The following is a 25,837-nucleotide window of genomic DNA, read 5'->3' as shown; positions in this document are numbered from 1 at the left end:
TTGAACTTAGGTCCAGCACTCGGGGTCCCCTGTATTGTCATTGCTGGCCTACCCTCCCCCACATCACGTTCATCATAGAACATCCTTGCTCAAGAAGCCAGAAGGGCTCCCTTTGGCCCACTGTGTTAATTGTCCACATGCCTTTGCCGGCATCTTGGGGTCCTTCATTCTTCAGTACTTGTCCTCCCTTCCCCCCATAAACCCATGTCACCTCTGCTGTGGGCTTCTGCAGTGTGAGGCCAGGGTCCCTGACTCCCACCATCAGATTGTAGGCACCTTTAGATCAGCAACCAAGATCTGAACTTCTCCCACCAGACCCAGACGGCACAAAGTAAGTATTTATGCCCTGACTGACAGTGGAGGAGTGAAAGATGAAGATAGGGCTGGGAGGACATCGAGGGTAGGAAGGTCTTCTCTCGGGCGCAGAAATGACCCCTCTAGCTGAGGGGCTTCCTGTCTCTATCATTATTCACTCACCTCCTCTGTCTCTCTGGGCCACTTCCTTCCCTATCTTTGACTTTTTGGCGTCTGTTAATGATTTTCTTTTCTTTGTGACCTAAGCATGGTCCAAAAGTCCTTCTTATAATTGCTCTAGGCTCAGCTGGTCAGACATGCTTAAACACATGCATTCGGGGCGCAGGGAGGGGGAAGAAGAATTCTTTACATATAATGATGCTCCTGTCGAAGATTCGGCAAGGTTATGGCTAGGACATGGTCTAGTCTTCAGCGACGCCCCATAAATGGGACTGATGCAACCACATCATATTTTGGGACGTTCATTCAGAGAATCCTAAGGGGATGACCATGCAAATGAGGAAGAGAGGAAGTCGGAGAAGCGTTAATTTCCTCTAATCTCTACCAATCGCGTATGTAACTACGGCTACGGCAGGCTCAGCGTCTCCCACGGGCCAGACACTTTACCGGATGCTCTACGGAAACCATTGCATGTCATCTTCAAAACAGTTCTGTAGAGTAGCGTTGGGATTATCCCTGGGGAAACTGAGGCTCACAGAGATTAAATCGCTTGTTCAAGGTTACACAGGAAGTGTAAGAGCCAGGAGTTGAACCCAGGCTGCACAACCCCAGAAACTTGACCTTTAATTTCTGATGCCAGTGGGTGATCTCATGGGTGTGTGTGAGTGTGTGTGTGTGTGTAGAGGGTTTCAGGCTGGGACTTGCGCCGAGAGAAAGACAGAAGCTTGAGTTTCCTCCTTTTCTAGGAAGGGGCCTGGGGTGTGGGCTCCTTCCCCACCTAGCACAGCCCTTGGCTGTGCAACTTCGCAGAAGTGGGCAGCTGGCAGGAGCCCTGCATTTTTTAGGCCCCAGGCTGCCTCCTTATCTCAGGGAGCCTTGATTTACGTTCCTCTATCTTATCTTTGCACCCGGCCCTGGTGATGGATTTCACCTTCGGCATTTGGAGGCTTGCTCCTTGCCAAAAGCTCTGCCCCCGCTTCCCCCCTCCCCAAGACGGATTGACGAGACAGCCCTGGGCTCACTCTTACAGCCGCCCTCCACCTCCTGCCTCCCCCAGCTCAGGCGGAGAGAGGAGGACGATGCTCTTTCTGATTGGAGAAGGAGAGGGGGGACCCAGCCCCTGCCCAGGCCTGTCCTCACCGGAGATGAGTTAGGGGAGGGGGAGGGGGACAAATAATAGTAGGAGGCTGGTCCTACTTTCCTCTTTGTTTTGAATGTTCACCTGCCTTTTCAAATTTAATCTCCACGACCCCTAAATGAAACTGCTGTTGTAGTCCCTTTTTACAGATAAGGAAACTGAGGCTCCACAAGGCTAAGGTCACAGAGACCATATGTGCCTGCCATGTATCTTCTGGCAAAATCCTTTGCATCTTTCATAAAACATCAAGGAGGACAGAGTTCTATCTCTTTGGAGCTACGCCTACCCCACACCTTCCCTTCATGTTTTACTTCTTCAAAACTGACCCATTGGTGAGGTCACAGCAGTCCATACTTTTGCAAGGGTGGGTTCCAAGGGAGGGAGCGTGGCCCGCGGGAAGGGGAGTGGGAAGGCGGGTGGTGTTGAGTTAAGGCCTGAGCTGGAGTGAGTAAGGTATGCTTGAGGCGAGAAACCGCACTAAGAGATGGTGCAAGATTAACCCCCTTCTCGTGCCTGGAAGGGAATCACCAATGAACCAGTTTATTAATGAACAAGCACTAGGAGCCTTCAGTAGGCATTGGTCGGGTGACACACAGTCATACAAGGCCAAGAGTCAAGAGAACAGAAGGCAAGTAAACATTTATCGAGGTTCCCTGTGTGCCAGGCTGGGGCTAGGGCATTTGCTTATCTGATCTGATTTGCCTAACAGTCTTATACAGGGGGGTCCATGATCCTCAATTCGGAAAACGTGGAGGCTCAGAAAGACCGGGTCATTTGCTTCCGGTCTTAAAGCTGATAGTTGTAGAACAATGATTTGAACCCCAGGTTATCTGACCCTAAATCTGTTAGTAAACTAGAAACTTCTCTCTTGTCTGTAACTTAGGAAGTGTCTCCTGCGGACTCAGAGCTGCACCTCGTAGCGGGCAGCCTAACTCGGTAACCTGTACAACCTAACCCAGCCTGCCTACATCCGCAAGACTTCAGAGGGAAGAGAGAGCTAGTTAGCAGGAGACATTCAGCTTACTTGTGGAAAGAACGCCAGATGTGCCCTTGCTGATAGCAGGCAAATCTTTAAGGACCTGGACCGTGCCTTGTTCATCTTTGTGTTACTAGGGCCTAATGCGGCTCCTGACCTGTTAGCAGGGGCTCAACAAATGTAGGCTACTGGCTTGGACTGAGGAAACTTTAGTTTTCGGGGTTCAAAACCCTAGAAGCAGGGCACTTGGGTGGCTGTCGGTTGAGTGTCCAACTCTTGGTTTCGGCTTAGGTCATGATCTCAAGGTCGTGAGATCGAGCCCCGCACTGCGCTCCATGCTGGCTGTGGAGCCTATTTGGGGTTCTCTTTCTCTGGCTCCTTCTGCCCATCCCCCCACCCCTCAACCCCCACTCGCACATGTGTACTTTGTCTCTTAAAAACAAAACAAAACATAGAAACTTAATCTGTGGACAGGCCCAAGGTATACAGATTCATTGAGTAGAATTCAAGGAAAACTAATGAAGGGACAGACACTCTGAGCAAGGAGGAAATAGGTAGATGGGGCATTTGGAGATGCTGTTATAGAAGGTACATCTTTGCTGGCGTCAAGGAGACTTGGTTTCTAGTCCCAGCTCTGTCACTTACCAGTTGAGGGACTTGGGGCACGTTGTTTCCTGTCCATGAGGCCCACTTTATTCTTTTGTAAAGTGAAACATTGGGCCGGTATTCTAATAGCCCTTTTACCTCTTAACATACTATGAATTTTGAATCATTAGCAAGAGAGTTTCACCTCCGACAAGGATGCGTTAGGGGCTGTCTGGTCCAAAGACAAGCATGGACTAGGTGGCATTTGCAAGGTCTTTTCAAGCCTGGGGGGCTGGCTGATTTTAAAGAGGATGCAGCCTCCCATTTCTAAATCTCCTCTCCACAGACATTTGACTCAGTCTTCAGAGCCATCGGAGAAGCTGCAGGGTGCAAAGTGGCTCATCCGGAGGGGTGGGGGGTGGGGATCAAGAGCAGGAAAACCACCACTCTTGTGGGTAATTCTCAGCTCCCCAGTGTGCTGGCCACCTCCCACCCAGGACTAATTTGCACTGCTAATCTGTTATGTCTTTCTTGGTAATTTAGCACTTTCAGACAGTTATGGTTAGATTCTGTTTATTTTTCTAAACCTCACAAAAGCCCCATAATACAGCAAGGGAGTTGAGCTGGAGAAAAAGAGGGGGAGGGGAAGTTTTTCTAGAAATATAAACTCAAAGTTCAAATGCTCTTCTCCATCTGCAGGACAGCTGTCGTGGTACCCCGTCCATCCCGAGAGCTCCAGCATTCCATTTCAAGGCTCTCTTGCTGACCCCCTCCCACCGTCATTTCTATGACAGAATGTGGCCTTGAGATCAAGGAATGGCAAGCTGCTGCTACAGACACCTGACACAAAGTCTCATCGCCCTCGCCTATCTCTTTCTCCTCTCCATCCTCACTGTGGGGTCAGGATGTGGGTCATTCTTTTCTTTTATCCAAGGGAGGAGAAAGGGAATGAGGGCTGGAAAGATACTGCACCCTTATGTGGCTGAGTAGGCGGAAGTTTGGGGTCCAAGTGGGGCAGTGCTTAACCTAAGCTAACCTAACCTAATTCCAACCTAACTTTAAACTAACCCTAACCTAACCTAACCTAATCCTAACTTAATCTAACCTAACCTAACTTAATCCTAACTTAACCCTAACCTACCCTACCCCACCCCAGCCTAACCTAATCTAATCTACCCTAACCTAAACTAGCCCTAATCTAACTAGCCTCAACCTAACCCTAAACTACTCTACCCTATCCTAACCTAACCTAACTTAACCTAACCTAACCTAACCTAACCTAACCTAATGCCCCGGGGAGATGTCTTGTTTTCCTCCCCAGAAGGTGGCCATGTGTCTAATTTCCCAGCTCTGGCTGGGAATGGTGGGAGAAATTGGTATCAGAGCATTTTTGCTGACTGGCTGGCTGGCTGGCTGGATGACAGCTTAGAGAACAGACTGAAGTTTAAGCAAGAAACGGGAAGACCAAGGCCAAGACCATTTAGTTCACCAGACACCCCGATGCCCCTTGGGAAGAAGAAAGGTGGCATGGAAGAGGCAGCCAGGGATGAGTTTCAACTGAGGCATAAAGGACTGTTTAAATAGGATCTGAAAGGCCATCAGTCATCACCTAATCCAAAGCTTTGTTTTGGGGGGTATGGCATCAAAACTCCAGGGCACAGTGACTTTAGTGACCTCCTTAAGATCACAGAATGAGAGTGAGGACTTGGGTCTCTTGACTATTTGGTCCCTGGAAAAATGTTGGTCTCCTCTTCCCAATATCACCTTCAACTCATTCATTCCAGAAAAGCCCCTTACTAAACCTCTTTTTGGGGCTTCTTAACATTAACATGATCTGAATTTATCTTGAATTAAGGTCCTTGAAGGATGCTGGCATTTGCCTTGTGGTCTCGGGACTGCGCCTACTTAAAATAGAAAGGGTGAGTGAGGATAACAGAGGCCAGCCCTACAAGGTGCCAAGCCTTGCTTCCTAGAAGTCTGTTCCAGTGGTCTGCCGTCATGGGACTTTATGTAGCCTTGAGCAAAGGTGCTCAGACCATGTTCAGTGATCAGGAACTTGGAAGATGTAATCCACATGGGGCAGACTCACTGGTTTCTAGATTATACTAGAGTTTGATTCTTGGGATGGTTTGAGATGTATTCTGCTTTTTTTTCCTTTTTTCCCTAAGTTTTAGATGGCCAAGCTGTCTTATACAGAATAAACAGCTACCCTGAGAGAAGGAAGGAAGATTCAAATATAGACATAGGGGCTTCTCCCTTAGGTTCACCTTGGGACAGGAGGCAGGCAGCAGACCAAAACCTCAGAAACAGCCTTTAATTCCTCTAACTCCTGGCTCCCCTTCGGTTTGTACTTCTGATATGCTGAGCCCTACCAAGGACAATCACCGGGCCCAGAAGATGGGCTCACCCCAGATTTATGGCACACCGCCCTCCCCCACCCCGGGAATACACAGAGGTCCCAGCAGGTAAGTGCCCCAGGCCATTCCAGATTTTTACTACTCTTCTCAAGACCTCAAACCCTCTTTCTCAATGGTTTTCTGTTTTCCAGAAAGAAGGGAGTCCATCAAGAAAGATTTTCCTCCACCATCTGTCACACTTTACAAACCTCTGGGCCTCAGCAGAGCTTCTCCTCAGTGAGGGCCACTTCTGAAGGGCCATCCCAGCTTCAGAGCTCTCTGCTCTTCCAACCACATCGTCCTTCAGCTTTTCTCTCTGCCAGTTCTGCTTCTTTTGCTCCCTCACTCAGCAGGTGTCGTTCCCCAGTAATTCTCCTGTGTGAAAATCTCAGAGTCTGTTTTTGGTGGAACCTGATCAGAGACAAGAGCGTTTTGGGTTGAGGGGCCTTGTTCTCTGGGAACTTATCCCCCCTTTTTCCTGAATCTTCAACCTCCATCTCTCCTTAGCATATGAACTTGTTTAAGTCTTTCCTATATTAGGAAAACTCAAATGAAACCTTCCTTCCACCTGACGTCCCTGTAGCCAGTTTCCATTGAGCTGGTCTTTCTGTTTTTTTTTTTTTTTTTTAAGATTTTGTTTTATTTTATTTTAATTTATTTATATTTAGATATTAATTTAATTTTTATTATTAATTTTAATTTTGTATTATATATTTATATTTTATTTATTAATTTTATTTGACAGAGAGAGACACACACATACACATAGCGTGAGAGGGAACACAGTGGGAGGATAGGGAGAGGGAGACGCAGGCGTCCTGCAGACCAGGGAGACAGACGCGGGGCTCGATGCTAGGACCCTGGGATCATGACCTGATCCAAAGGCAGATGCTTAACGACTGAGCCACCCAGGCACCCTAAACATATGCGATGGACAACAAGAGACAGCAGATGCCAGGGAATGAACCTGGGGCCTCATACTTGCAAAGCATGTGCGCTACCACTGAGCTACATCCCCATAGCCCCTTCAGCCAGTCTTAATGACACTCAGTCATATCCCCACACAGCAGTGAGAGAGACACTTTTATGAAACAAAATCTTGTCCATCATTCCTTTCCTCAAACTTCTTCGGTGCCTTCTTATCACTCTCAGGATAAAATCTAAATTCTAAAGCATGGCATTAAAAAAAAAAAAGTCCTGTGTGATCTGATTTGTGTCTGTCAGTCCAGCCAGATCTCACTTCTCCTTCCCACTCCGCCTCTTCAGGCTACAGGAACATTGAAATTCATTGTTCTCTCCCAAAGCATAGTGGGTTTTTCTTACGGCTCTGCATCTTTGCGCTCTTTCCCTCCGCAGCCTCCATTCCCACTTCTTGGCTTGTCCACCAGGAAGATGCCCCTTCATACTTCCGGGTGCAGCGCATGCGTCGTCTCCTCCTGGGAGCTCTCCCTGACTTTTCAAGGCGAACTCAGAGTGCCCTTTCCCTCACTTCCCCCTCCTGCATGTCCCACCTGCCCCCAACCCCGTAGGAGAACCATCTTACTAGAGTATTGCTAATTTGAAGTAGGAGCCACCACTCACCTCTTTACGTCTACATTTCTCAAGAGCAGTGTCCATATCTTCCCATCACTCCGCCTCCTAGACAGAGTGCAGGGCCTGGCATGTAATGGGCGCTCAATAAATGTTTAATGAGCTAAAATGCCTAGCTTTTATCGGACGCTTTCAGTAAGGCCAGGCAAAACATCTGTGATGCTGTGTAGCTCAGACGATTCCAATCACCTTACAAGGTGGGAGTCGTTATTCCCATTTTAAAGATGAGAAAACTGAGACTCAGAGGGTCAGGCAGCAGTCCCAAGTTGGGAAGTGGTACAGAACTTAACGCTCGTTGCTGTTTGTGGTTGTTCGTGCCACTAAACTTTCCATGGAGGCGCTTTGCCTCTCGCCCCTCCACCAGCCCCCAACCAGCCAGTTGGGGCCTCTGCCCATCAACTCGGGCACGGAGGCCTGCACTTGGCCAAGAAGTTTCTGGCATTCACAGTTCGGCGGTCTTTTCTTCTGTGTCAAAATCCTCTCTCACTGCTGGAGTCCCACAGCCCTGCTCAGACTCTTCCAGACCTGATGCCCAGTTTCCTGGTTTCCCAGCTGAGTTCTGCTTCCTGAAGCCTACAGACTTGGAGCCAGCAACGCTCAACAATGCTTGGTTTCTCAGACTTGGCTGCCTGGATAGGTCTGTCTTGGGCCTTCAGTTTTGGTGTACACCCCAGTCTATATCCCTGGCTCTGAGCTGAATGCTTCCTGTGTAGACCCAGCCCTCTTGTATGCCAGGCCTTGATCTGGCACCCTTCTTGCCTTGTCCTGAGTCAAGACCTTGTTATCTGCTCACTCTGACAGCAGCTCAGGAACCAGACAATCAGAGAAGGCAGAGAAAAGGGGTGGGGTGGGGAAATGCTTAGAAAGGCCCAGGAATGCTGATGAGGGATGTGAGGGATGTACTGAAGCTCATGGGCATGGGGAGTTACCCTGGAAGTCCTCATCCTCCCCTGCCTCCCCACCCTGCCCCCGGCACCTAGGGTTGGAGAGCTCATGCCTGAACTCTGGAGCCACAGGCCCACTTTCCATGCTTTTGCTCAGTGCCTGCTTGTTTCTCATTATGGCAAAGCTACAATGAAAATACAGGTAATAGGCTCCTGACTAACAGGACTGATATTTTGTACTCCTTTTTATTGCTATGGTAATGGTCATCAGTACCTGACTGTAATTCATTATAATTACAATTAACTGTATGCAGTTACTGAGGAATAACACTTGAACTTTATTATTATTTTTTTTTGAGATTTTATTTATTTATTCGACAGAGGCAAGTAGGCAAAGAGGCAGGCAGAAAGAGGGAGATGCAGGCTCCCCACTGAGCAAAAAGCCTGATGTGGGGCTTGATCGTAGGACCCGGAGATCATGACCTGAGCTAAAGGCAGAGACTTAACCAACTGAGCCACCCAAGCACCTCCAACACTTGGACTGTAGGAATATACCAGGGCCAGATTGATCTGAAGCTATTTTAATGATAATGCCTCAATTTTGTAGGTCATTAAAAAAAAAAAAGATTTTATTTACTTATTTGAGAGAGAGAGCGAGGGAGAAAGAGAGATCACAAGCAGGGGAGAAGGGGAGAGGGAGAAGCAGGACTGGATCCCGGGACTGTGGGATCATGACCTGAGTGGAAGGCGGATGCTGAGCTCCTCAGGCGCCCTGGAGGTCATGTTTAACAGAGTGCACTTTCACATGTATTATCTGGTTCCAACTTGGTTAATGCAGTTTGTTGTGGGTTTTTTCTGACGCTGAAGGAGATCAGAGCAGGGACTGAACACCACAGCCTATGCACCCACCACTGTTGAAGGCAGCCGTGCTGGGCTAGAGATGTGGTGTATGGCATCTGATTAATCTTTACAAAAGATGGAAATTGTAGAGGCAGAAGAAACTAGGTAGATTGCCTACTGTCCCACAGCTCATAACAGAAAAGCTGGGACCTGCAACCAGATAGGCCTGATGCTGACGCTTACACGGGGCTGCTGTGCTTTGGTGCCCAACGCGAGGCCTGGCCTCTGTCTGTGGCTGTCACCACTTGTCTCCCATTGCGATCTGGGCTTTAAAGCAGCATTAAACACCACCCCATCCTCACCCCTCGAGTGTTCTCATCTTCTTATGTGTCGAACACGACTCCCTGCCGTTAACCTCCAGTTCCTTTGGCCTGAGATGATTTTGCCTTTCTTGCTCCTTAGCTGGAGCACTGACTCTGACGTTCCCATCTGACTTACTGATGAGGGGGTACCTGGCATTCGATGCCGCAGGAAGTCGCTCTTCTCAAGGAGAAGACAGGCAGCTCCAAGGTCATGGCAAAGGCTATGGTGACTGTGAGGGGGGTCCTCCTCTGTGTTGCCCAGGCCTTGATGAGAACATCATTCCAGTGGGGCACATGTGGCTTAGTGGTTAAGCGTCTGCCTTTGGCTCAGGTCATGATCGTGGGGTCCTGGGATTGAAGCCCGAATTGAGCTCCCTGCTCAGCGGGGAACCTGCTTCTCCCTCTGCCCCCGGCTTCTGCTCTCTCTGTATCTCAAATCAATAATTAAAATCTTAACAGAAAGAGGAGGAAGAGAAGGGGGGGGGGTTGGAGGAGGAGAAGGAGAAGAACCTCATTCCAGAACTAGGCAAGGACTTTACTGTCTTAAGTGTCATCTCTTGACACCGCCACATGGATGGTGTTTATCTCCTTTAGACTGGCCACAAAGGATGATCAGGGGAAGGGGCCTTTCGTGGGGAAGTGGAAAGAATTCTGGTCCAGAGCTCTGACCCTGCCTCTGTAGGTCCGATGCTCAGGTCTTGGCAAGTGTCCTTGTCTCCCCGGACATCCATCGGTAGAACTCATCACTGTATCACCCTGAAGGTCTTCTGGTCTCCCTGCCATCCTGGGGTCCCTCAGGTCCCCCACAGGGGGGACCATTCCAAGGGCTACCCTCGGCGGTTCTTGGAGGCTATCCTCCTGCACAGGCAGACGCAGAGCAGAGCGAGCCTCCAGTCTGGCTGTCTGAGCCCCTGAGGTCCCCGGTCACCCCAGCACCCTGGCAGCAGGTGGCAGTCTCGGTCACAGCGTTAAAGGAAGCCTGTGTGGGTGAGAGGCTGGAGCCCTGTCGGGGCTCCATGGACGGCGGGGAGCACCAGCGAGTGCCTGTGAGTGAGTGTGTGCAAGCGTGCAGCGCGCGAGTGTTTATTTATTCTAGGAGCGGTTGCTAAGTCGGGGTGTTTGCCAGGAGAGAGCTGCCTGAGAGCTGTGTTTGTTTACTTAGCAGAGAGCGGGGAAGGACAAGGAGAGAGACAAGTGTAGGCTCCATTGATTTAGAGCTGGTCCGGGGACCACTTGGAATGGTCCCCCTCTGTGGGCACTGCTGCTTCTAGAGAGCCCCTCCCCCCAGGGACACAGGCTCTGGTTTGCCTTCCTTGGCAGCTGTTTCTACTCCTGACCTCCCTCCCATAGGCCGGGGTTGAAGTGCCTATGCCCCACCAGTGCAGCTGGCCCACCTTCCCTTCATGCTGGGGGTCTCTGGGGCACAGGGCCCTGAGAAAATGTGGAGGATCCAGAGGAGGGGCGTGGCCTAACGACAGAATGCGTTCCTAACCTGGGTTCCCCTGACCAATCACCTCACGGTCTTTGGCAGGTTCTGGGAACTCCCGTTCCTCATCTACAGACCCACTCCGGAGTCCTCTTGCGGACACACAGTTGTATCTTTCAAGAAGACTGGCAGACACGGACTGCTTTCTTCTCATCCCACTGAGCCCGTGGGTGCAAAGTCCTGCTCCTGTCAGTCCACTTTCATCCCTGCGCCAAGCGCTGCCACCCCTTAACTTGGACTTGGTTTTCCAACAGGCGGTACATCTGTGCAGGACTCCTGCCCCCCTGTGCTTGGTCTTCCAGGGTTTGCAGTGGGTCTATGTTCCCTGTCTTCAAGAGAGAGAGAGAGAGAGAGAGCAAGAGAGAGAAGACAGACCAACAAGAGACCCTCCTGACTCCCTGTCCACCCTCCGCCAAGGGCCAGGAAGGCATATTTCCTCAGTAGTTGGAGCTGGCTGAGTTGCTGGCTCACTATCCCAGCTGGGTGGCCCCAGGGACTCCCCAGAAGCCTCGACCCCCACCCCCTCCGGCCCCAGCAGTGTGTCTGCTAGTCTCCCAGCGATCACTGGCTCCCCAGACCCAGGCTGGCTGGCAGCCAGGGGTGGTGTTCTGGCTCTCGTACCAGCCAAAGGGGGTGGCAGGAAGGCCCTGCTAATCCCCTAGAGAAGACTTCTTGGCTCTCGGAGAGGAGTGGCTGCCTGCGAGCTGCCCCTACCCCAGGGCCATGGAGCCCTGTACCCCAAAGTCCTTTAGGCAGGCTTTATGCCTTGGTGTTCTGCGCACACCACCAAGGGGATTGGGCTGGAATCCCAGGGGGCTCTGTGGAGAGGGAAGGAAGACTGACTTCTTCCTACTTTAAAGGTTAAGGCTCTTTTTTAATCTATAGTTTACCCCTGTTCCTCTCAAAAACCCTGAAGAATTATGAAGCAAGAGGGTAGGTGGATGCTCTGTTCCAGGCTCTAGCGTCCTCTGGCTCCCGTTAGCCCTTGGACATCCCCAGCGACATTGGGAGTTGTGACCAGGACTGCCAAAGGCTACTAATTCCTTCTGCTCCTCCTCCAGCTGTCACCCTGCCACCCACCTCTGCCCCCTACACACACAAACACACACACAGACTCAGCTTTCTGTCCCTGAGGCGGCCTGTTCCCCTGGTGCCACATAGAAACAGATGAAGAGCTGGAAAAATTGCCCCAGGGCCAAAGAGAATCAATATGGAAAAAGCAGGGAGAGAGTGAAACCAGATACAGAAGAGGCGGCCAGCCGGGGAGGTGGTACTCCGCCTGGCAGACCTCCTGCTGTCCTCCCAAGGAACCAAGGGCTGAGCTAGGGGCCTTGGTCTGCCTTTCTCCCTCCTTGCTCAGCTGGCATGCCTCCTTCAAGATGCTGCCAGGCCCATGCTCCTTCAGGGGTCCTGCTTAGTTTTGGATCCAGGAAAGAGTAATCCTCCTCCATGAGCCAATCCCTCCCCGAGCTTGGCTGTTACTGGGTAAGCTAGACACCAAGGGTCTAACTACTCTTGCTTTCCCTTTCCTTCTTCTCCCATCCCTCCCAGCATGGTACTCTCCCAACATGGTACCAAAGTAAGGCTTCGAGTTTGGGAGGTGAGCAGGCTGCATTTCATTGTTCCCAGCAGCAAAGAGGCAGCAATTCTGGTCTCAGTTCAAGAGATCTCTACATTCCCCAGGGAGCTGGTACCACCTACCTCGTTTGACCCTAGAAGGTCATTTAAGGGCTGCTTCCAGGCCTGGCTCAGCGCCCTCGATGCAGGAGGGACCAACGCTGTGGCACTGAAGAGGTTCAGGAGCATGGGTCAGCAAATGGAACTGCCCCCCGAGTACCCCCCACCCCAGGCCACACTTTGGTGCTGGCATTCCCAAGGGGAGTGCTCCAAACCAAGCTAGGCGCACCGTGTCCTGGTGGACCCTTCCCAAACCATTTCTATCATGCATCGTTTCTCAGAAAGTTTCCAAGATGGGAACTCGCAGCTGAAGCTGGTCGGAAAATCTGGATGTTATGTCTTTAGAGAAACCAGGAAGTCTCCTCACATGAACCTTGCCTGCAACCTCTCCCCACTCCCTTGGCCTGTCCAGTCGTCTCTGCCTGAGTCATGGCAGCAACCAGTCACCAGAACGGGGAGCTTTACGAGGTGCCGGCCGAGTGCTCCCCCGTATGCCAGGACATTTGCTCCTCCTAAGGCCCTTCCTGATACATTATTGCCAGCTCTACCCAGAAGAAACGAGAACTCGGGCCCAGGGACATCATGCGGCCTGCCTGAGGATGTGCAGGCAGTGGGCAGTGGGACCTGACTGGAAGTCTCGAGTTCTTACCACAGGATCCTTTCTGTTAGCAACCCAGAGACATGTGTGGGGGAGTTGGCGGGAAGGGACAGACTTGGTTGGCTTCTAGCGGGTCTTTGGTGTGGCCTCAGGAGCAGGGAGAGCTGGTGAGGGGCTCTCTGAGAGGTACCTCACCTTCTTCCACCCCAGATCTGCCTGCTGTGTGTCTGCCAAGAGCCCCCCATTCCTCCCCTGTATCTCCACGTCTTCCTTGTCTTTGCTTTGGGGGCGAGGGGTCGCCCCACAGAGGCGACAGTGTTCTCAGGGCACCTTGGTCCTGTGCTGCCTCATGTACCCCATCTAGGCTTTGGCGTCACCGCTGGGCCTGACTCTGTTGGGGGGCTCCTTGAGCTTGCAAAGAAAGGACCCAGACTCTTCTCGGTCCTCAGACTTATCATGTGACCTCCAACCCAAAGTCAGACCCTTCTGGGCCTTCGCATTCTGGATCGGAAGGCTATGGGAACCCAGAGCTGGACTCGGGCAGATAGAGGTGAGGTGAGAGGCATGAAATGTACCCTGTTTTCCTGAGCAGAAACCTCTCCCAGGCCCATCCATTCCCCAGGGCAGTTGTTCCCTCCACCCGATGACCTTAGAACCCCCTCCGCCAGGCCTCTCGGGGAAGGTGATTGCAAAAGCCAAGTTTATCCCAAGTAATGCAATGAGTACATTGCGGGGTGGGGGAGGGGGTAGGGAGGTGGGGGTGGGTGGAGGGAGGAGGTTTTATACAAAACACATGTTATTGCCACTATTCTAGTTATCTTGGATATTTCCTGCATGTTTGTCACCATGGTAACGGACTCAGCACGAAACCTTGTTTGCTGGACCCTGGGGTCCAGCATAACGGCCATGTGGTGTCAATTTGGACCTCTTGGTGCTTTTCTGTCTCTCTGTCTGTCTCCCCCAGCTCCCCCGTCTGTCTTTTCATCTTTGTCTGTCCTCAGCCTGTCTCTGGGCCTCTCTGTTTTCTCCTTCCCAGAAATAGATGTTCCTGCATCCCTGCTCTGCCCGCCCCAGCCCCTCCCGGCAGCCCTTGACTGAGGATGTCCCAGAACGGACGAGGAGGCTGCATCCCAGAGGAAAAGCAGGAGGCTGGCTGCAGTGGAGAAAGGGCTCAGCCAGCCCTGGGCTCTTGGTTTGGAATAGATCTGTGCTACCTACCTGCCAGGAAGGGTGGGCGTGGGCCTGGGAAACATCGGTAAAAGGGATGTGGGCTTCTGATGCTGACTTTCCCTGTGTGGGGCGTGTGGCATTCCCACCTCTCCAAGCCATTGTTCCCCAGACTTTTGGGGAAGAGATAGGTATAGAATGACAGGAAAGGGGAGGGAAGCTCAAAGTCATGTGAGAGAAGCAAGCAAAAAGTGAGGGTCCCCCTAGAAGGGAGAAGCTTGGCAGTGAAAGGTCTGTGAGACCTCTAGGCTCTCTGGTTTCCCTGGGGCTCTCCCCATTTCTGGGCTGGGACAGAGCCATGGCAGACAGCAGTGGGAGCAGCTGGCAACAGAGAGGGTGTTGACAGGGACAGTGCGTGAGGAAGTTGGGCCAGCCGTCTGGAAAAGGCTATGTGAGCAGACAGAATGTAAACAGGCTGCCCCATGGGAGGTGAAGGTGTCTCCTGGCCACCCCTCCACCCAGGTCCCGTTCCCATTGTGCCCAGGAAGCCAGGCCTGGACACCTCTTGCCAGCCTCTCTCTACCGTGTTTCCTGCATCCACACCCCTTTGGCCTTTGGGCTAAGATTAAGTGTGCAACAACTTTTCCAGATCCCTTTCCCAACCTCCACATTTGTCCTCGGCTCTTTCTTATTGTGTGGGATCCCCACTCCCTGAGCAAAGTGGGCCTGGGGGTTGTAACAGACCCAGATCTCCGGGCAGGGCTGGTCACCCCCACGGGACTGCTCAGAGGAGAGGGACGTAGAGAAGACAGAGGCCGGGCTAGGCAGCCGTGGGGCTCTGAGAACAGACTCCTGTTGCCCAGGCGGTATCCACAAGGGTGTGCCATGTCAGCCTTCTCTGGCCCGGTGTCTGCCAAGGAGGGGTAATCCTCTGGATGGGTCCGAGCAGCAGGAAAAAGTGGGAAAGGGCAGTTTGAGGGGTCAGCCAATTGGAGGCAGGGGTCCTTTGGACTTTGGGGTGACACAGGGGCAAGGGGCCGATCCCAAGGGGAGGGACTGCCTAGAATTAGGGGGTGTGTTGGAGCTCCAGGCATGAATCCCACCCAGGAAAGGGATTCAGGATGACCTCCAGTCCAGGGGGAATTGGGCAACCAAATTGGAAACTGAGGCAGGACCAAGTAGGCAGAGATTCAGGGGAGATAGTGGACTGGCCAGCCTCAGAGAGCCTGGTGTTGGCAAAGAGCGTGACTTCTGGAACCAGACAGACATGGCTAATGTCCAGCTCCACTCCTCAGCCTTGGGCACATCAGAGAACTCTCTGAACCTCAATTTCTCACCTGTAAATGGAGAAACCCCGATTTTGTATTCTCTTAAGGAGTAATTAAGATGTTCTCCAGAAAGTTCCCCGAATCGTGTCTCAAACGACATGGAGGGTGCTTGGTAGTATTCTCCTTTCCCTGGAAAGAGAGGATGATACTTCCATACCTTCCCCGTAAGACCAACATGCTTCTTGTTTTTGTCAGGATTGTTCCTAACCCTGTCTGGCTGTACTGGGGACAGAACCAGGACCCTTGGCTAAGAGGAGACTTTGGGATTTCGAGCCTCGAAGGTGGCAGCAAGGGGTGGGATTGGCTGTCTCCTCCTGGGAGCACAAGAGGGCAGCTGTGAGAGTCTCTGGTGGCGGCGGGGGGGGGGGGTGGGTGGGAGTGGGGTGCCGTATCCTGGAAACCAAGTCACAGGGTCCAAATCTACCCGCTTCCTTAGGGGAGCTGTGCAAGCCTGGCTGAGGAGGTCTCCGTGGATGACAAGCGAAGGGGCATTCCCTCTCCCGAAGCTGTAGAAGACACTAGCAGCCAGCTGACAGACAACCCGGGGCCCCTGAGTTAGAGTCTAGAGTCCCAGGGAACCAGGGCACCTGGTTGTGGGGGGCGGGGGTGGTAGACCCCTGACGCAGGCAGCAGGAATCAGCGCGTGAAGCCAGGAGTGGGGACCGAGGGGCACGTGCATGGGATCGATAGCTGAGCCTGGCAAGGAGCTCTGGGCAGGCGCGGGCAGGCCTCGCTGTGGGAACTGGCAGAGTCCCCCTTGTGCCTCTGGCTCTGAGGGTGGGACACCCAAGTGTGCCAGGCTGGGCGGACCCACGCAGGGCCTGCCTCAGGGACAACCCATCTTTCCGGGGCTAAGGGTCTTATTGGCCTCTCCAACTCTGCCCAAAGCCCAAGGCCACAGACTTCACTCCTCACGCTGCCCTCTACCTGGTGTGAGTCAGCAGTCTTCTGCAAGCCTGTTTTCCTGTTGGACCAATGACTCCACGTGAGAGAGAAATGAGTTGTGAAGAGGGTTCCAGTGCTTCCAGAGGAGAGGGTGGGCCTGGGAGACAGCACACAGAAGACAGAAGAAGGGCGGTGAGGTGTGAGGCCCAGCAGGGTTCCAGCTTACCCCACAGCGCTGCTGAAGGGGTGCAGATAGCTGAGGGAGGGGCTTTTCAGCCCTCTCTGTCCTCAGCCCTCTCCACAGAGACCACATCTCAAGACTCAAGTGTCCCCTCCCAGTGACTCAGGCTTTGGCTGCCCTCCTGCCCACACCCAAGGCTGGGTCCAGTGCCCTGAAACAGGAAGGGCTGTGGTGAGAGTGCAGGGGTGGGGGACTGCTCCAGCCTCCCCGCTGTCAAGGCCTTGGGCAGAGACAGGCCTAGGCAGAGAGGGCCTGTGCACCTTCCTGGCCGTGTCCCCCTGCGCCACCTCAGGACTGTGAGTTTGCACAGGGGCCGGGATCTGTGCTCCTCCCCCAGCCCTGAGCCCCGCAGGTTGGTTGTTTCTCATTAGCAAAGTGTAGGATGTCACCACCACCAAGGGGATGTATATATTTGTTCTATTTGCTGGAACCACAGGTAGATAGCGCTTGGGACACGAGGACTGAGCCAGGGACAGGGCCTGAGGGACCTGGGCAGGGGCTGCTGGTCTATGGGGCCATGCCATTTGGGGGCCACGGGAAACCAGGTCCCTGCTAGATCCCAAAGGTGCCTAAGCAAAAATGGGGGGGGGGGAGAAAGGAGGAACCAATGACAGGGGATTGTAGTTATTGTAACATTATATTATAATCACACCGAGGGACTGTGATTATAGTTATTGGTTGTAATTGTTATTAATAACAAAGACTAGCATTCACTTACTGATGACCAGCCTGTGCTGGGTGGTTCTTACTTCTACACTGCATCTTTCATTCTCACAGAAACTCGATTCTAAAGAGGAGGACACCAAAGCTGAGGAAAGTTAATAATTGATCTCCTTCTCACAGTAATGAGGCCTTACAGATGGCATCTGAACCCAGGTTCACTGGTATCCTGACATCTTGTCCCCAAGGACACCGTCTGATAAAGCCTATGGGCGCTTTCTCGGAATTACGTTGTTGTTGTTTAAATACATGAGGGACGCCTGGGTAGCTCAGTCGATAACATCCAGCTCTTGGTTTCAGCTCAGGTCGTGATCCTGGAGTCATGGGATCGATCCCTGCATCCGGACTCTCTGCTCAATGTGGAGTCCGCTTGGGATTCTCCCCTCTCCCTCCACCCCTCTTCTCCCTGCTTGCATACTCTCTCTCTCCCTTTCTTTCTGAAATAAATAAATAAATAGAATCCTTTAAAAAAATACATTGAATTTACAAAGGAAACCAATTATATCGAAATGTAGTGTCCAAACATTAGAAATACATAATATGGCAATGTCTGTTCTTCTTTATTAACACATTAAATAACAATATTTCAAAATAGTGATGAATGCAAATAATATTTTGTGATACCAGCAAAAACTGCTATGTGATTTCTATTCATAACAAAGTCACAGGTACTGACAATATTTATATTTTTAATTGAAGGAAGTTCTAAGTACGAGAGGACAGTGAAAATAAGGGTGTGACTTTTTTCCTTCCCATCAAAGTTCCCAGACCCTTAGAATTTTATCTGTTGATGCCCAGGGGTCTAGACTCCAGGTTAAGAACCCTTGCTTTGGAGGGAAATTGTTACAACCTGCATGCAGGGTGTTGGGCAGGCCCCCTAGAAACCTTCTGTTTGCTTTGGTGGTAGAAGGTGTGCAGACCATTTCCGGCCAACGGACCTCTACACCAGAAGAGGATGTTTCACTTCACTTCATGGCCCAGCTCTGAACTGCTCTGTCCCAGTGACCTAGTTGGGATTTACGGTTACTGGATTTAGCAAATAAAAACACAAAAGGCCTACCTAAATTTGATTTACAGAAAAACAATGAAGTGTTTATTTTATTTTCTTTCTAAGTAGGCTCCACACCCAGCATGGAGTCTAGTCCAGGGAGTGAACTCATCACCCGAGATCAAGACCCAAGCTGAGATCAGGAGTCGGATGCTTAACCAACTAAACCACCCAGGCACCTCTGAAGTTGTTTTTTTTGTTTGTTTGTTTTAGTATAAGTATACCCCCGGCAGTATTTGGGATATATTTATATTATTTTTTTTATTGTTCGATAACAGATTTCCACAAAGGTAGCAACTTAGCAAAAACACATTAGCTCGTAGTTCTGAGGGTCAGAAGACTCACAGGCTGAAATCTAGGTGCCCTTTTCTGGAAGGCTAGGGGATGAATCTGCCTCCCAGTTCAGTTGGGTTGTTGCTGAATTCAGTTCCTCGTGGTTATAGGACTCAATTCCCTGCTGCCTCACTAGCTGTCCGTCAGGGTGCCCTCAGCTCCCAGAGAACATCCACGTTGCTTGTCCTGTGCCCCTGCCCTCTGCAAGCCAGCAAGGATAGGAAATTGTTCTCCTGCTTCAAAACACGGACTTCCCTCCTGCCACTGCCTAGAGGACACACTTCACTTCGGAGGGGCTCATGGTGATGACATTATGCTCATCTCGATCACTTCTCTTCTGTCGCACAACCTAAGAGTCTGGGGAGGAACACCGAGAGACGGAAGTCATGCAGCAACTTAAGCTCCGCCTGCCACGCTGACACTGACACCGTATCTGCTGTTCATGGCTGCCTGGGGGACCTGGATGCTACCGGCAGCCTAGTGGGGCCGTACCCGCCGCGGACATGTCCTCAGGACCAGGGGCAACACTTCTCTCTTCTCAAACTCCATTTTCTCTTAGAGAACATAACTCTTTCTTTCTTTCTTTTTTTTTTTTTAAAGATTTTATTTATTTATTTGAGAGAGAGAGACAGTGAGAGAGAGCGTGAGCGAGGAGAAGGTCAGAGGGAGAAGCAGACTCCCCATGCAGCTGGGAGCCCGATGCGGGACTCGATCCCGGGACTCCGGGATCATGACCTGAGCTGAAGGCAGTTGTCCAACCAACTGAGCCACCCAGGCGTCCCAGAACATAACTCTTTCAAATCCACGTGTGCAAATTGAGCGCCGGCCGCTGTGCACCCAGCGGGGACAGGGGCCTTTCTCTGCCTTGTCCCTTTCTCTGCCTTGCCACATCCCAAGTGTGAAGGTGGGGGCAGACATAGGCATCCGTCCGAGCTGGTAAGTAAGAGGCTGGTTGAGAAAAGTGCCACACGGCACTGGTGGGGGAGACAGATAACCAGCATACCTTGGTGAATGGCAGAGGGAGAGGGATTTTGCTCTTTGAATAGGGAGGGACTGGGGGAGATCGGCTTCGCTCAGGATGAGGTTCAACTTCAATAAGACTTTGACGACTTGTAGAGGCAAACATCAGGAGGGCGTTTGGGTCAGAGGGGACAGCAGAAGCAAAGCCAGGTGGGGAAGGGAGCCGGGGTACAATGAGGTGGCCTGTGCCACGGGGGTCAGGACACGGGGGGCTGGGGGGCAGGGAAGAGGGGAGAAGGAGGAACATAGTCCAAGAAGGTGATAGGAGTCAGACTGGAGTCTTGGAAAACTCCACCAGCAGGCAAGGGTGTGCAAGCCGCAGAGTGCCCCTGCTGGGAACACAGCTGCCATAGAATGCTGCTGTCCCCTTGACTGTGGTGGCAAGTAGGGCTATGACGGGGCAGCTGGGAAGCAGCCTCGCACAGTGGACAGAATGCTGGCCTAGGGGCTGGCTTTGCCAGTTACTCACGGACAGACTCTGGGCCACGCTGGGAACATTGAGAAATAGTCAGGAGCCAGTGTGATTTGAGCAGAGTAGGTAAGGGGTGAAGTGTCTGTGTGTGTGTCTGTGTGTGTGTGTGTGTGTGTGTGTGTGTGTGTGTGTGTAGAATGACACGGGGCCTTGCAGGCCCTTAGAGATGTTGGCTTGTATCCTGAGTAAGAAGGGAAGCCAACAAAAGGTTCTGAGCAGAGCTCCAACGTGATCTAAGTGTTAGATGGTAAGCAGAGCTGCTCGGAGGGGCAGTTTGGGCCTGTGCTACCAGGCAGGGTGTGGACTACAGGAACCCTAAGTTACAAGGTCTCTGGCCACAAAGAATGTGCACTGTCCTGCAGAGACATAACAGTGAGCAGTGGTAGGACCCAGGGCCGTAAGACAGAAGAACCTGGGTCTGAGTCTGCTCACTACCACTTCCCAGCCTAGAAAGTTCCTGAGGTCTCAGTTATCTCAACAGGAACCCGATAATGACTATCCCTGTCTGATGGGGTTTTTGCAAAGACTGGCTCACCCTCAAGTGCCTGACACAGAAAAAGATCGCAGCTGATGGGATAATGTTAATAATGGTACCAGGCACATTCAGTTCCTCGTCAAGCAGTGCAGATAATAGCGGCCAATGGTATTGGAGGCTGTGAACTCCTCAAGGTAGGGGAGATAGGCTAGCCTCCAAAGGTGCTAGGAATCAGGAGGAGGAAGGGTAACGGGACCCAGCAACAGCCCAGAGGCAGGAATGAGCACAGCGTGGTCTCCACCAAGATATACAAGGTAGAGCCTGGAACAACTCGGGGGGTGATGTAGGGTATGGGCAGGTGCCAAATGAGGCTGATGGGAAGGCTGGAATCAGAAATGTTTGAACATGAGTTGCCTAATTGGAGGAGACTGGGAGTGGGAGAGAGACTAGTCTTGGGAGGGTGGGAGGGAGGAGGGGGACAGGCCCACGACCTGGCTCATACTTTCCCCATGGTGGGGTCGGGGGTGGGGTGGGATGGGGGTGGGCCCTTGGCAGGTGTCCCAACGCCCAGGATTGCCACATAGAATGAGGTGGGCCAGTTTTTCCTGAAACTAGATCTTTCAAGCAGCTGTCCTCAGCCTGAGGGACCATGGCGAGGGGCAGGGGACGGAATCAGGCTGTTCCTTCCCAAGGCAGCATTTCTATCAGCTTCACTCCAGGGCTGACTCCCTGCGAGAATGGAAGCTGACTTAGGGATGGAGGGAGCAATGGCAGGGCCCCCCCTCAAAACCCAGGAAAGCCCTCAAGGGCAAGTGAGAGGGTACCACCTCCTTTAGGTGCAGCCTCCAACTTTCTCTCTTCCAGCCTTAAGGTGTGGCTGAAAGCAGAAAGCCTCAGATCTTGCATTTGGGTCTGTGAGCCTCTGAAGAGCTCAGCGCTGGTGATTCCCAACTCGGACACACCAAGGACCAAGTGTCTCTGGAGTTAGTAAAGGAGGTTGGGAGCTATTCTAGTGTTTATTTAAAAGACTCATAGAAAACATGTATTTTCTGCAATAAGGCTAACTCCTCCCCATCTTTCAGATGTAGGCCTAAATATCACCCTCTGAGAAGCTTTCTTTGACTTTTTCTTTTTTCAGATTTTAATTTTAAGTAATTTCCGCACCCAGTGTGGGGCTCAAATTCAAACTCACGACCCCAAGAGTCACACTCTCCACCAATGGAGCCAACCAGGTGCCCCCTAGACTTTTTGTGGAAGTCAGGCTCCCAGCGGGAAAAATGGCTCATTCAAACCCAGGAGGTGAGGAAAGTTTAAGAACGATCTTTGACAAAGCCATTGGCAGGACTGAGTGACAGTAACTAGGGGGGACATGACAGGTAGAGCACCCCAAGCGTCATTCTCCATAGGCCTAATGGGACAAAGGAAGCCGGCGGTTACTGGAACCCGGTAAACGCTATAGCCATAAGAAGGGGCTGCCTGACCAGCACTGTGGCCTTCAGCACAGGGGTGCAGCCTCAGCCCACCCATGCTGGCTGACCCTGGAGGAAGCAGACTCGCCCTCCTAGGGCCAGGGCCTCCCACTGGTGAAAACCCAACTGGAAGCTCAAGGCGGAGTAATATGGGCATAGAATAATCTGGAGGTACAGCAGGAGAATATCTAGCATACCTCTTGCATTATTCTGTTCTAGCTTCCATAACAAAATACCACAGATGGGGTGGCCCAATCAACAGAAATTTCTAGACGCTAAAGTCTAAGATCACAGTGTTGGCCAATTGAGTTCCTGGTAGGGAGTCTCCTCCTGGCTTGGCGACTGCCACTGTGACCTCACAGTGCACATGTGGTGGAGACAGGAAGAGGGGGTCTGGTGTCTCTTCTTATAAGGGCACTAATCCCATTGTGAGGGCCCCACACTCGTGACCTCATCTGACCCCATTACTTCCCAAAGGCCCATCTCCAGTACCATCAAACTGGGGGTTAGGTCTTCAATGTACATCCTTGGGGGACACAACTTTTAGTCCATAGCGCCCCCCCAAGGCTGCATTCTGTGCCTCCTGAATCTCCCATCCTACCTTAGGCTTACCCAGAGCATGATGTTACCATACTGTGTAGTAGTGGTGTTTTCTTATCGGCACCTCCTACAAGACTCAGTCTTCTCCAGGGCTAAGGCCAGAGTGTATTCATATGTACTCAGTAAGATTCACTGGGAAGATGAGTTAGAAGGTGGTTCAGACTAATGAAAACATCTCATTTCCTCACTTTGGCTGGGATGACATCATCTCAATGTGGCAAAGGCTATTATCTCCTGTAATCAGAAGCTTGGATTACCAGTGAGGTAGGCCCTTGATTAGTAAAACATGAGGCAAGAGTTAGTGATTTAATGAATTCAATTTGTTTTGTGGACAAGAATCCTTCAAAACAATTCATGGGGGTGAGAGGGAGAAGAGGAGTCCTTCGTGCTGAAAATCTCCAAAAATACCCCATCAGTCATGATGCGTGGGCCACTCTAAGAGCACTTACTTATTTTGTATGACTCAGACCAGGCTGGCAGGTGGTCCTCCAGGCCAACCAGGCCCCCATTACAAATGGCATTAGTGAAGCCATTGAAGTGTCTGCTTCCCTCTGTCTCCACTGTCCCTCTGCAACCTAAGCCACTGCCCACTTCCAGTAGGAATGACGTCTTACCACCCCCTTCCTTTCCCAGGCCTCCTTACCAGAACCCTGGCTTGGGTATCTCACCTGCCTGGTTTGAATCCTGGGTCTGCCACTCACCTACTGTGTGACTTTGGATGACTTACTTAACTTCTCTGGGCCTCAGTTTCCCCCATTTGTAAAACTAGGATAACTGTGCAGATGGAAGAAAAGGTATTGTACGTCTAGCCCGGACATCTGTTCCGGCAGGCTGACAGACCCCACCTCTTCCACTCCTGGCCACCCCTCCTCCTTTCTTTTCTCTGCCCACTCACACCAGGGTGTACCGTTAATCCCCCCTACTCAAAACCTCACACTGGCTCCATGTTTCCCTTGGAATATGATCTAGGGGCCTTAGACCCTCCCCCGTCACAGCTGTTCTCCACTCTGGGCCGGGACAATATTCCTCCCACTTTTTACCTGTCATATTTCAGAGCTTACCATCCTTCGCTCAGCCCTCCTCAGGCTCCCGAGTCCCCTGTTAGGTTCTCATGAGGGCCTAGACTCTTCCATCACTGCTCTCATTGCAAGTAGGCGAGACTCACTGTGACTCTATGCAGGACGGATCTCCATCCCACGGGGGTGCTTCATGAGAGCAGGAACCTTGATGGCTTTCTCTGCTGTTGGATCCCCAGTGGCCTGTGCAGCTCACTCCAATACATATCTGTTGAATGAATAACAAAGCGAAAAGGCTTTCCTGGAATACCAACAAGTGTGCTGGCTAGACAAAGACTGACATAGAGAACTTTTCAGAACAACACAGGATAATTTGTGTGGACCTGTCTCCAGAGAGAGGCTCCTGTCAAGCTTGGGACTTGAGGATTTCAAAGTAAGGAGGAAAGGGTGCTAAATAACTCATGAAAACCGGGCTTAGGGGTGCTTAGCTGGCTCAGTTGGTAAGGCATCTGCCTTTGGCTCGGGTCACGATCCCAGAGTCCTGTGTCAGACTCCGTATTGGCAGGGGGTCTGCTTCTCCGTCTCTCTCGGCCACTCCCCCTACTTGTGCGGTTTCTCTCGCCATCAAATAAGTAAATAAAAAGAAAGAAAGAAAAAGGAAACTGGACTTAAGTCCTCACATTCCAGGGGGAAGTGAATCGCACAGGAAAAGTCATATTTGTCAGGCATCTGAACATGCCAGAAACCTCTCCTACAACATCTTTTTAAATCTTTACGGTTATCCTTGTTTTACAAGTGAGGAGGAAACTGAGACCCCAATGAGTTAAGTTGCCCATCCAAAGTCACACAACAAACAAGGGGCATGGTCAGGATCGCAGCCAGGCAAGTGAGGTGTGAAAGCTGGTGTTCCCGTAAGGAGGCCTGGGAAGGTGTGGGGGGGGGGTGGTAAGATGGCACCGCCAGACCAAGTGGGCAGCTGTTTAAATGGGCCTTATGACAGAAAAGCACCTTATCTATGAAAACGGGGTTTTTCTGAGACTGAGGCTGCTGCAGGTCCCTGGAGATGGCCCCAAATTGGACAAACCCCAGAATGAGGGTCTGGACCCCACTGCAATCATCTGCCCTTAGAAGGAGCAGCAGAGCTGTAGACTGGGGGCCATCCTTCCCCAGCCAAGGGCCCCTACAGCATGTCACAGGGGCACAGGTAAGGAGCGAGGTGGTGCGTGGTGTGTGAGGGGGGGCAGTATCAGAGCAGGGGTCATTCCTGCCGGGCTGACCTCAGCTGGGTAATGTGATCAGCCTGTCATGGTTCTGAGCCCTGATTTGGGAAGAACAAAGGGGCCAGGCCCCTCAGCCTCCTCTAGCCCAGGAATGCAGCTGGGGCCAGGCCGTGACCAATCAGGAATGCAGGTTAGGAGCGGGGTGAATGCTGTGTGCACAGCCAGGCTTTCATGGCTGATGGGAGCTCGGCTCACAGAGCTAGGCTGACAGGCCTCTGCGCTTCCAGCTTTGATATCCCAGCCCTGCCTTGGGGGGAGCCACGTATCCCCAAGCTGTCCACCCCGCTGTGGCCCTCGAGGTGGTGGTGGGGAGGGGCAGTGGAGGGTCCAAATCCACTCCCACCCCCCATTGCAACCCGGCAGTGTTCCCAGGTTCCAGCATCTCCTTGTCCCCGTCTCTCTGTCTCAGGAGTCAGAGAGAGAGGCAGGGGAGAGAAGGGAGAGCCATCGAGGGTCCTGTCTGCTCCTTAGGGCTGGGGCAACCTGAAGGCCTAGACAGACAGATGTCCCACGGGAGAGGCTGCCAGCCTCAGCCAGACACTGCTCAAAATGGGCACGGAAACCTCTAGACGCTACCCCCTCCAGGGAGATGAATAATGTTGAGGGTAAATAAGGTTGGGGACATCTGACTCCTGGGTTGGAAGCTGAATGCGGTCCGCATTCCGAAGTTCTTCACCTCCCCTCCCTTCATAGATTCCCACTGGCCTGTGGGATCCGTGTGGGGTCCTCTGGGCCAGCCCAATTACCCACAATCCCCTCCCTCCGGCCTCCTCTCCC

At 51.9% G+C, this 25,837-nt stretch overlaps 1 long non-coding RNA gene across 1 annotated transcript; it reads right to left on the bottom strand.

Annotated features, from left to right (window-relative positions):
• Window positions 1–3,729: 3,729 nt before the first annotated feature.
• On the bottom strand, window positions 3,730–22,448 carry LOC309841066. The gene is made up of 3 exons (XR_014298917.1): window positions 22,362–22,448; window positions 16,429–16,543; window positions 3,730–5,980 (listed from the first exon to the last, which is right to left on the bottom strand). It is a non-coding gene; the product is annotated as an uncharacterized lncRNA (long non-coding RNA).
• Between the last annotated feature and the right edge of the window lie 3,389 nt (window positions 22,449–25,837).

Source organism: Mustela nivalis, assembly GCF_964662115.1.
Source record: "Mustela nivalis genome assembly, chromosome: 9".
Lineage (NCBI taxonomy): Eukaryota > Metazoa > Chordata > Mammalia > Carnivora > Mustelidae > Mustela > Mustela nivalis.
Note: the sequence above shows the minus strand (reverse complement) of the source record. Positions and strands in the feature narration are given on the sequence as shown.